Source organism: Aulostomus chinensis, chromosome 22 (genome assembly GCF_037954235.1).
Source record: "Aulostomus chinensis isolate RoL2024-O1b breed Wild chromosome 22, RoL_Achi_v1.0, whole genome shotgun sequence".
NCBI classification, from domain to species: domain Eukaryota; kingdom Metazoa; phylum Chordata; class Actinopteri; order Syngnathiformes; family Aulostomidae; genus Aulostomus; species Aulostomus chinensis.
In genome coordinates, this window is record NC_141341.1 from 9337567 (window position 1) to 9350000 (window position 12434).

Below are 12434 nucleotides of genomic sequence, written 5' to 3' on the forward strand. Positions count from 1 at the left end.
TTAATTTTCTTACAGACGGCTCTAATTTGTGGACAGTTAATTTAGATGGCATCCCGAAGAGAGAACAAAATGATTCCACATGCAGACAGAAGTTGTCTCACTGTAAACATAAAGTTTATTGATTATAAACATGTGCATAGTACAAACTTGGAGCATATAAATACATAAGCTCGTGCAAATCAAGCCTTCTCCTGAGAAAATTAGGTGGTGCATAATCATACAATCAACCACATTCATAACTGTACATCATCTATTACACCGATCACGCTCACTTTCTCCCAATCAAAACACAAAGACGTGCAAAAAAAAAAATCTACCGCAAACTCGTGTAAGAGATGAATTGACAGAAAACGACTGTGCAATATACCTAGATTTAAGAGTAATGGATAAAATGAATAGAAAGATGTCACTTCTAATAAAAATTCTAACGGAACGTCTCAAATCAATCTAAAGAAGAACATTGATATCCAGTATTGCATCCGTGCTCGTGTAGTATACGATCACATATCAAGATTCACCACATCTCACACACACACAAACTAAAACCCGTTAAGCCTGCCAGTGTGCAAACCTAACAGTTTCTATAGTGCAAACTTACTATTTTTATGAATAGTTTAAAAAGTATAAAACACATAGCAATATCAAATGATTTAACAAAATACTTCCTGCAGGGATGATTGTACTCTTAAAATTTTATTTTATTTTATTATTTTTTTTTAAAAAGAGAGCGAGAGAATGTTGATGTGAAATTATGCTCCAGTGTCATGGTAATATTTTATATAAAAAAAAAACACATTATGGTAATAATTGTAGCTGTTGAAAAGAACCCTTTCAGACTGCATGGATTTCGTTCAGCAGCTCTGAACGTACGTCAGCCGGGATGTTGAGACCTCATTGAAAGGTTGTGTATGTTTACAGTCAGTGCACGTTAACATTTTAACAAATATGTATCTGAACAACAAAAATATGTGAGAACTGACACATACCAGGAAGATTTTCAAATAATTCAAGTCATCCAGTCACCTAGATTGTCGACATTTGATTTGTTTAAAAAAAATATTTTTATAAAAAATATTCTCAAAGGTTTAACAAATGAGACAAATCAATTGCAACCTAAATTAGAATATCTTGAAATTAATAGTTTATTTTTTAATTCATTTTCTTTTTATTTTTTTTCCTAAATTAGAAGAAAACAATTTTTTTCTTTTTACTGGTGTAACATCAAATTCTAGTAAACCTCTAAACTACTGAATAATGCTATTAATTCTAAACACTCCAGCTACTGTTTTGTAATTTCTACATTTCCAATTGACTTTAAACCTCATAAGTGCATTAATCTGGCGTGTGTGTGTGTGTGTGTGTGTGTGTGTGTGTGTGTGTGTGTGTGAGAGAGAGAGAGAGAGAGAGTGAGGGAGGGATGCTCTGACCTAGATGAAAATCTAGTGCAGATGTTTCCTGAACAGCTGTGCAGAGCGATTCCCGAGAACAGAGTGTACACAACACGTGTGTGTGTGTGTACACACACACACACACACATACACACACAAATCCATCTTGTGATTCTTTACTTTGAGTTGCAGCCCCACAGTGGCCAACTGTCCACAAGCATCGCGCAAGTAAGAATGAAAGAAGTAGTCTTGTTTGCCCGCTCAGCTGGTTGAGGCTGTTATCCACAGTGACTCTTGTCCACTGTCTGCTTCTTGCAGGTGGCTGCTTCCTCTTGGTCCACCTTCATGCAGTACAGTCAATGTTGCAGGCAGCCCTGGGTGCTGGTGGGGGTGGGGGTCATAGTCCAGGTCCGAGTCTTGAGGCAAAAGTTAGGTGAGAGCCAAGATAACCTAAGAGTAGAGTAAGAGGAGATGTTTAGAACGGTCCGGAATGACGTACGAGACCAACACAACTGGATATTTTCCTCATGGAACAAACACACGAGGGAAGATTATTGGACATCGTCTTTGCTAATACATCTACGTTAATGTGGAGCGACAGAAACGCATCATCCAGATTAAATATGTTTCAAAGTGACAGCATTTACATATTCAATAAGGTGTATATCCTTAATGATGTTTGTGTCCAGTATGCCTTATCACTGTTTTGTCAAAAGGAAAAACATGTGCATATTAAAACATTTTTTTTTTCTAATTAGCGTACATAATGAGAAACTGCCAGGGATTTAAAATATGCGGAGGGATTGGAGTCGTTCCAGTTTTCGAGTGTCAACTGACGGGAGCGTTTGTGAGATTGTGCCAGGTGTCATTTCACGAAGCGCCGTCCTTCTATGTGGCCTTTTAAATGTTTTACTGTACGCTCGCTGCCCAGAGATGGCACGCTAACAGCACAGGCAACAAACTCTTCACACACGGACAAGAAAAATATGTCCCCCAACTCTCTCCTCTCTCTCTCCTCTCCTCCTCACTCCTCCATCATTGTTGGAATCACCAAACTGTTTTTTTTCCCACGCTTTATTATTTTTTTTCATCCTGTTTGCAGCCACAGAAGAGGGGGAGGAGGTGTCGGAAGGAAGGGGGGGGGGTAGGACGGATGGGGGTGTGTGTGGGGGGTGCTGATTGGGTTGCCATGGCAACGCCACATTGGCATCCCCCTGATTGGAGTATTCGCTGGCTAATTATGCAGCGCATATGCTTAAAAAAAACAATAAAGTAGGACGTATTGAAATGCAGAGCCAAGCGTAGCATGGTGTGGGATTAACAAATGAGCCCAGCGCCGCTTTTGAAGGTAGACACCTCGTTACATTGCACATCACATCTACACGCCATTTAACTGACCAACGTTTTATATGTAATCATACCTGATTGAAAATTCAACAGTTAGAATATTTTTTATAATTGCAACTAATTTGATTTCATATCATTTCTGTTACTGATGCTACATTTGTGTTCCTCGCAAATTACATAATATGAAGATTATTATTTCACACACACGCTGGTTACTATGTTCTGATCAACGCGAATTTCACAGTGAGGCTTGCAAAACTAAATAAAAAAACAAGAGCTGCATGCTAATGCCAGGCCTCCGAGCCTTGGCATGACTGACAAATTGTGTGTGTGTGTGTCTCACAGAAGCAGTAGGGATGGTGTGTCGTGTGAAAGAAATCAGTGGGTTAAGGTTTTGTGTGTGTGTGTGTGTGAGACAGAGAGAGAGAGGGAGAGCGAGAGAGAGAAGGGGGGTTACATTAACAATGGCCGTCATTGTTTACCAATCTCCCTCGTCCATTAATCAGGACGATCCAGCTCTAATTGGCGTTTTGGTTAAGCTGGTCTCCAGACCCCTGCTCCCTCCACTGGCCTAAATAATGGCGTTACGCCACAAGTGCCGCCACACATTGGGGAGGACAATGTGCTGCTTGTCTGAGGGCCCAAGATGGGATCCCCAACCTCTCTTCTTCCCCTCTTTTCTTAGCGCCCCCTGCACCCCCCAAAATAAACCTCACACAGAAACACAAAGAAGGCCTCTCACTATTGAGATCTCACTGTCGCAGGCTGCCTCTCCTTGTCTGTCTGCCCCCCCTTCCTCCTTCTCCTCCTCCTCTCTCCCACTCACTCATTCACTCACTATACTTTTTCCTGCCTCACTTTTCTGAGGGTCTCTTGTTTTCAGGCCACCATGGTGAAAGCTGTGGATTCGACGGTCGGGTCAGAAACCACACTGAGGGAAGTCAACTTGCTCAGGATATATCCCGTACTAAAAAACAGCCACTTCGATGTTTAGAAACTCCAAAAGGTGTAATTTTTCATCCATGGACGCCTGCTGATGGATTATATTGGTTGTGACATTTTTCTGAACTCTTTGAGGTCTTTTTTTTTAAATACAATGTAAACAAACCCCGCTGAAAATGAAGCAGGGCTTTTATGCAACTGCATAAATTCCTTCAGTTACATATTTCCAGTGAAACCTTCAGACACCAATGCAGCACATTTTCTTCTACAAGCCAAAAAGCTGGTGTGCTGTAAATGCGAGGGAACCTTGATGGCAAGTGTAGGTTTACATCAACCGCTAAGTTGTTAATTACGGGTCCTTGCAGATGTTGGGGTGCACGTGTTTTGTTGTTGCTGTTTTTTTTTTAATTTTCTTTTTTCCTTTTTTTTTTTTTTTTTTACATCAAACAAAAGCTGTCCGCACATGCATGCAGTATTACGCTCCACATGCAGAAATGAAGCCAGCGCTACAAATTATAACCCTAATTAAAAAACCTTGGCGTCGTTTAATTAATGCAGCCCGAAAGACAGACATTTTCAGAGCATCTTTAACAAAATGGCGATAGAGACTGCGGCGTGACGACGGGCACAACGAAAGTGACGCAGCTGCCCTTAAAAATGCCAGCTTGCAGACGCTCAAAAGCTACCGCCGTTTCTTCCTATCTCATCCCTTCCCGCATCTCTCTTGGGGCGATCTCTACAATTAACACACTGGCAGTAATTAACACTGTCTTGAGGCAGCCAATGGTGCGGAAAGGATCGGGGCCAACATGAAGTGGGGGAAGGTGGTTATCCACGCTCTCTTTTTCAGCTGCCATTTTGTGCCAGTCTTACACCTAAGATGGTGACTGTGACTTGCTGTGTGGGAGAGGAGCACAAGCTGGCAAGGGAGGGGTTGGAGAAGAGGAGGATTATGGGATTGGGGGGGTGGTTGGGGGGGAAGAGTCTCGTATTTTTATTCTTCTAGTTGGTGCATTGCTGAACGGTTATCAAGACGGGAAAGAGGCGGAGAGACAGAAGGAGGTATGATCGTCAGATTGCTGCCCTACATGTACCACACATCCAAATGGAAACACATGCACACACACACATGCACGCACGTACACACGCGCACACACACTCACACACACGGCAGAAAGAAAGAACAAAGTGTTTATACAGAGCGGGGGCGCAAAAAACAACACCCTCTGATGGTCTGTTTGCCTAAAAAACATGTCATTTACATGCGCTTAATATACGGCACACATATATTAACACACACCATGTGCCCATGCAGTCTCACACACACACACACACATACACACACATACACACACACACACACACACACACACACACACAAACAACCAACACAGCCGTTCTCATGGTATGGTCTGCCCCTGAGCATGCAAATGACATTCATTATGCAAATGCATACAAATCAGAACCAACCATCTGAGAATCCAAGCTGGGAAAAAAAACGAAAAGAATAAAATTAAATGAATTAGGAGAGAAGAATGAAAAGAAAGAAAGAAGCGTGTGCTTGCAGAAAGTATATGACGTCACTTTAAGGTGCCAAAAGGTGCATGTGGGCAACAGGAAATAGCTTAAAACTGGCTTCATTAGGACACAAATCCTTTGTCCCCCAACACAAAAATGTTGGCAGACATAAAAATATAGGAAATCTCCCATATAAAATTACTAATGAGGGTGTGTTTATCTGCAATGTTTAAACAGACATAACTGAAACAGAATTAAAGGACGTGGTGGATTAGTCCAATCCCTGCGCATGCTGTGCGTTTACATGTTCTCACAGCCTTACGAGGTCTGTGAGGAGATTTTGTGGCACTGCAACTGTGTGCTGCAGATCTCTATTAACAAAAGTCACGCTAAAAACGAGAGACAAGGATTCCCTCCCTGCATCCCGCTGATGCCTCCCTGTCCACTTACTGGTGACCAAGCCAGCGGAGCTCTTTGGCAGGAAGCAGCAAATCAACTGCAGAAGAGCATCGACGGTGGTAGAGATGCTCCAAATGATGGCAAAGTGACGCTAATTGCCTTTTGTGGCGTTCTTTGTTTAGTTTGCCTCTGTCACTGCTGCTTGTGTCGGACTCTACAATCCCAGAGGAGCTGCGTTTACATAATTATCTGAACCCTAAAACTCCCCAAAATTAGAGCAGGGGCATCCTCAATAACATTATTATGGTTTGTATTAAGCAGAAGCTGATGATTCTTGTTTGGTAATTAATTTCTTAGGTCTTTTTTTTATATCAAGTGCAAGTAAAAATTGCATGTAAGACATTAAGATTGGGTTCTTGGTAAATGAGTTTGGACTTTTGGGGCTCAAGTTCTAGGTTCTCACCTCCGCAGCTACAAAGACTACAGCAGATTTCACAATGAAATGATTTAGGCAAGAAAACTCAGCTTTGTCTAAACAAGAACCAGAAATGTAGATGATTATCTTTCATTGCTGAAATAGCAAAAAAGAAAAGGAGAGCTAATTAGAAAACGATGCAAGTACTCACACCAATTAGACAATGAAATGTTGGTGTGTGTGTGTGTGTGTGTGAGAGAGAGAGAGAGAGTGAGTGAAAAAGGAAAGCAAGTGTACCTGAAAATGAAGTCGTTTTTGTCTTAGTGAAACCAATCCACTGAATCTGTTTAGTCCCCTTTATTTTTTTAATTCATGAAAAGTGCAGTTTATGCGAGGGAATTGTTTCACTTATTTGTGCTGGTGTGATAACAGATTTGTTAACTGCCAAGCGACACGGGTGAGGACTTTAGTGTCCTCCCTCGAAACTTGATTTCATTTGTTGGACGGGCCTCTAACCTAAACCCAGACAAGAGGCCAAGGCCAGTTAAATCTTTAAAGCACTATTAACCCTGAATGAGCCAATTCTACAGAGTGTAAAATATCATATAATGCCTTTCTGCCGAGGAATTGTCGGGATTTACCATGAAACTACGAGGCGTGGAATTTTTTTGTCAACACACAATGGGGGGGGGGGGGGGGGGCTCATTGAGAATGTGATATGAGTACATGTTCAGGCTACTGCACCTCTGAATTTATAGCATCAGTACATCAATATTTGTACACATTTTAAAGCTACAACATACTTCAAAATGTATAATTTCAAGGATACATTTCCACTCAATGTGTGTTTATTCCGTTAATTCAGTAGTGTACTAAAATAGGTTAATCTGGATTCAGTAACGTTCACTTTATATAGAAAATTTAAAATTAAACCTGTTTTGTTGAACTCTATCCCTTCAACCTGTAGTAGTCCGTCTCTGATAAATGACTTTTAATGTCTGAGGTGTGAAATGATTCCAGACTTTTTACTGAACCACATAATTTAATTTAAGCTCAAGAAAAAAGTAAACCGAGAAATGAATTACACTTGAACAATTAGCCGCATTTGAAGTTAAAACAATACGTTGATGGATGACATCATAAAAACAGGTAAATCAGTGTGTCAGGTATTCAACATGGGAGGGTTGAGGAAAAATGACTTGTGGCCATATTAGTGGTTTTTAATTTTCCTGTTCAGCTCACTGTTTCTCATGTTAGACAGAAGACTTCCTTGAAGGTAAAAATCTTTGTATGCGAAGCTTCTTTTTTTTAGGGGGGGGGGGTATCAGAAACATATCTTTTGTTTAAGCGATTATTTTGATTAGCATCTATAAAAAAGTATTTTTTTTTAATGTTTTATGATCTTGTTTGAGAAGCTTTGTGTTTCACTAACGTCTCCGAACCCCTGCGACACTGTTTGGTGTATACGGAACACACTCTGTCGGCATGTTGGCCAATGAGCTGTCAGCTACATGAACAAATCCACAGGGCGCCATAGAAGCACAGAATTCAAACTCTAATTATCTGCAAGAGCACATGATCCCTTATGTAACTCACGAGGCTCGTACCTTCACATCATCGTTAGTAGCCTCCACCATCGAGAGTCCATCCCCTTTTGTCTTTTCTCTTTTTTTTGCCGTGCAGGCGTGTAATGGGATTCTTGTTACTTTCGGTTATCTAGCTTTATGAAGAATGTACGTCACTCATACAGCTAGATAACCAAAGATAACAGACAACCCCTCAGGCCTGACAACACGGCAGCACACACAACATCACATACGCCTGTAAGGACAAACAGTTTAAGGAGTACATTCTCCACAACAATACACAGTTTGACACACATTTCATAAATCTGTTGCATTTGTGCAGATGATTTATCACATGGTGGTGGAAAAAATGGAAACAATAATAAAAATAAATAAAATTAAAAAAAAAAACGCCTCAGTGAGATGAGATGGAAAAACAAGCCTGCCTAAAGATTCACATGGGATAACTGCTGGGAAAAGACATTTTCCAAGCTATTAAGTGTTTATATATGACTGAAATGTGAATGAGCTCTTACAGGAATTCAAAGCGAAACAAAGCATAACAGTCGACCGTTAATGAAAGAGAGACAACAACGATGAAAACCTTTACGAGAGGCACCAGAAGCAGAGAGTTAAACAGCACTGAGGGGAATCATTTACACAAATACTCCTGTAAAAAGAAATATTACTGCTGAATCCCCACAATAATGTGAGCATCGTGTATATGCACATGGAGTTTCATGCTATATTCCCTTTTATTTATCCTAATTTGATTATTTAGTCGTTTTGGACACTAAATTTTGTTGTTTTTGAATGAATAAACTTGCATTTGAAATGATAGAACCTCTGAGTTTCTTTCATTCATTGAAATAAACGGGAGAAGATGCTGAAGAAGAGAATTTGACTGTTGTGGAAACTTTATTTTTGTAATGTTAGTTTACAGAATTATGTTGTTTTTTTAATCTTCGAAAATATTTGAGGTTCCTCTCTTTTTTTCCACCCTTTCCACCCCCCCCCTCCGAATTTAAAGCTGTTTTTCAAAAAAAAAAAACAACAACGAGGGAGAGGTGACGTCACAAGCATCGCTATCTTTGCGTTAGCAGCGAAGTGTGTGATGCCTAATTAACACACACACACATTCACACACGTGCACCAGTTATGGAGAGGGTGTTCTTTCTTTCCCAGCATCGTGAAAATAGGCCACGTTGCTTCCAACCACAAACCACCAGAGTCAATAAAACCCACACACCGCTGACACGAGACCAGTAAATTCCTGCTCATTTCAAAGGTGCTTCACGTTTACATTTTACAACTAAAAGCTTCCCTGTTTGACACCCAAAGGGGAGGTGTGGTAATTTCTGCCCCAAAAAACAAAAAAAAAACCAAAACCCCAAAAAAGCCATTAGTACCAAGGCTGTGTTTTATTTAACACGATAATTGCTTGATCAGTGTGTGTGTGTGTGTGTGTGTGTGTGTGTGTGTGTGCGGTTAATTTTTCCAGATGCCTGTTTTTATTCATTCATTTATTTATTTAAACCTTCCAAAAGATGAGAACTGACATTGGTGTGGAGTCACATTTTATGAAGAGCACATTTCTTCCTGAAAGAGGCTGATGATAATCACGTTGAAGCATTTATTTCACCGCAGCTCAGTCGACTCCCTCAGGGGCTCATTTCAGATTTTCACAGATCTTTCATGAATTAATGCAAATATCAAATACTGGATTTTAATTAGCCCTTTAAAACTCTTAAACTCTTTTAATTTAAAGGTTTTTTCCCTCCCTCTCTCTCTCCCTCTCTGTCTTTCTCTTTGCTCCTTATTTGATATTTAATGCAGTAGCCTATGGATGCGGGCGATGAGGAGAAATCTTTGATACACACAAGGGCAAAAATTAAAACTAGAACATATTTAACTACCCCTGACCCTAAAGCCCCGGTAGGGAAATTACCAAGCTGCGTTTTTATTCAAGGTAACTGTGCAGCAGAAATGTTCTACTTTAATAGATTGTCAGGACCATAAAAGGCTCCTATAAATGCTGCAAAATATGAGCGGAACTGTCGCGTCCACAAAAGGATCCCGAAAGGATTTAAAAATGATTTCCAGGAGTAATCAATTAGTTCCACGCAGCGTGTTGCTTGTGTGTGTGTGTGTGTGTGTGTGTGTGTGTGTGTGTTAAGAGTTTCTTGACGTACAAAGAACGCTGTAATCCAGTATTAGAGCATTTTAATCAACGTAAACGAAAAACTGGAGGAGTCATATTCACCTGGAAGTTGGAGGAAGACTTCATGTCTGGTGCGAGGTAGCTGTGCGATGGTGAGGATCTGGGAAACAAAAACAAAAAATATGAGTCTGTGTGTGTGTGTGTGTTTTGGGGTGGCGTACGTCATTAAAATGACCAATAAACATAAAAAATAGCAGGCAGAGTTAAAAAAAAACAAAACAAAACGCGCGTATCCAACTTTTCATTCATGCCTATAAAAAGCTGGAAGCCCTCAGGAACTCCCCCACCCCCCACCCCCACCACCACCACCAGCACCACCGCCACTATCTGGGACATGTGCCTACTGGGTCAATGAATAGTCCGGTTTATTTTGCTGAGCTGGGTCAGAACTCTGCACCTGCAACCCCTCTGTTGAGATGCAGAGGTCCGGTTTCAAATGACGTCTCTCCATCTCACCTCCCATCAGTGACGCAAAGGGCAGAGGCGTTTCCTCACCTGGGTGCACCTGCAGAGTCATGCACGCTCCTCTCACGTCTTCATTTTGGGACGGGACTCGTTTGTGTCACGTGGATTGGACATGCAGGTCAGATTAATGAGAGAACTGTAACTTCTCCGCTCGAGTCCCCGCTAACCGGCACCGTCATTTCCCTGCATATACATCCGCAGTATTATCCAAATATTACGTAATTATTATCACGACAGGGATTAAAACATATATAAACATTAGAGGGAGGTCTGAGTCCCTCTCCCACAGATTAAGCAGGCCTTATGTAAGAGCTCCCCTCCACTGCCACATAATCCCGGGCTGCAGGAAGCCGCGTTTGAGCCGCACACAGCTGGGTTCATGTACAATAATCACCTTTGCTTTTTCGACATGCTTCCCCCCTCCTGCTTAGCCTTTTCAGTTCGTAATCTGCTGACAGCAAACAGGCCCAACACAACGCAACACTGCGCTGTGGAAGGTTGCACCGCCCGAGGCCACTTTGACACAGGCCCGCGTTAAAGACGCTACATGAGAAGATCCTGAATATAGCAGAATACGGTGTAAGAGCTGCTTCACGAACAGCCTTTGTGTTACCAATTATTATTGCTATCGTCATTATTATTATTATATTATTATAATTATTATGACAGAGCCTATGGCTGAGAATGAGGGCGCAGCGTGTCTCACAATATTCCAAATGTGCTGTAGTTGGATGAAACCTGCTGCTCTCCCAATCTCCCAGATTACTTCAGGGGGAAAAAGTGCTGTGAGCCAGATTACCGCTTTTAAAATGTAGGTTAAACGGGTCGAGGGAGGAAACTCGGTGCTGATACTTTGGCTCAGCGTGTTTAACTCAAATCCAACTGGAAACTAACGAGGAGGCCTGGTGGAGCACAGAAGATGAGTCCTACATCATCTTTGGCCAAAGCTGACGGGTTTCATAGAAACTCCTCTGATCGGCAAACTCCCTCGCTGCAGCCACAAGTGCAAAACTACACGCCTCACGTGATGCTGCTATAGCCTTCATCCCGGATGATGATGATGATGCTGCGCACCATCCAGACCTCACACCGCTGGGGAACCAAGCAAGGCTCACTGGAGGTGAAATGTGGAGTAGATTTGGAAACAGCTGGCCGGCCTGTGAATCCTTACTACAAAACACGCGCCACTCTGTTGCGCCTTCCTTTGTTTCACGCAAAATCATTTCAAGCCCCCCCCCCCCCCCCCCCGCCCAAAACAACAATCTTTTCTTACTATTTCTCCTCAGATGCAGCAGGGTGGGTTGCGCTTGGCTGCGAGCAGCTCCTGGTTACCAGCGGTCCCTCCGGACGTGCGGCATGCTGGGAGCCAAATGAGAGCGGCGTATTGAGCTTTGTGGCGACGGCGCATCGTGACGTCCCGCCGGCCTCGTCCATTCTCTAATCTGAACGGGTCCTGTTGTGTCGTTTCCGCGCGTATCGTCACATGGTCGTCCTCCATATCCACAGCCCCCGTCCTCCCCTCACCATACAGGGGAGTTGGGGCTGTCCGCTCCGATGGCTACATCTCCACAGCCGCGTTGTCTCCAAAATGCTTGAACATCTCATTTGTCCAAAATCATATATGCCGTCAAAGGCCCACCCCCTTGTGAGGCAGTGAGGTAACACTGTTCCCACCCTCTGAGATTTTTGATATTATGCAAGCCGGCCGATGTAATTATAATGAGGACCCAGGGCAGCGCCTCTCACGCCCCCCAACAGACGCATGCAGAAGTGCACGGTGGCACCGTCACTCACCCATCCTGCAAACATCCACGCTGAATCCTTCAGGGGCTCTCACGTTGACTGTTGCAGCTGCTCCACATCGCGTGTAATCCACGTACAACAGCCAGAGTAGCCGCTTATTAACGCGAGGTGTTGGACTGCGGTTGAGTTTACACAACAAATACGCAGCGGGTAGGAGTTTGGTGTTCCATCTCACAGCCGTCACGCTGCAGGTCAAAGCAGCAGCTCGTCGTTTACGATAGTGGAGTTTTTCTACTGTCTGACTGCTGCTCAGCTGCGTAAAGTCATGTGATTGACTTTAATAGAAATATCTCCGAGATGTTTGTGCGTTGCAGCTGAACTTGTTACGACAGGCTGGAGGGGAGGGGAGGCGGGGGGGGGGGGGCACCAGC

At 42.6% G+C, this 12434-nt stretch overlaps 1 long non-coding RNA gene across 1 annotated transcript; it reads right to left on the reverse strand.

Moving 5' to 3' along the window:
• Positions 1 to 92: 92 nt before the first annotated feature.
• On the reverse strand, positions 93 to 11838 carry LOC147240648 (uncharacterized). Its single transcript, XR_015111115.1, has 4 exons — positions 11534 to 11838; positions 9838 to 9895; positions 7617 to 7830; positions 93 to 1838 (listed from the first exon to the last, which is right to left on the reverse strand). It is a non-coding gene; the product is annotated as an uncharacterized LOC147240648 (long non-coding RNA).
• Positions 11839 to 12434: the final 596 nt, after the last annotated feature.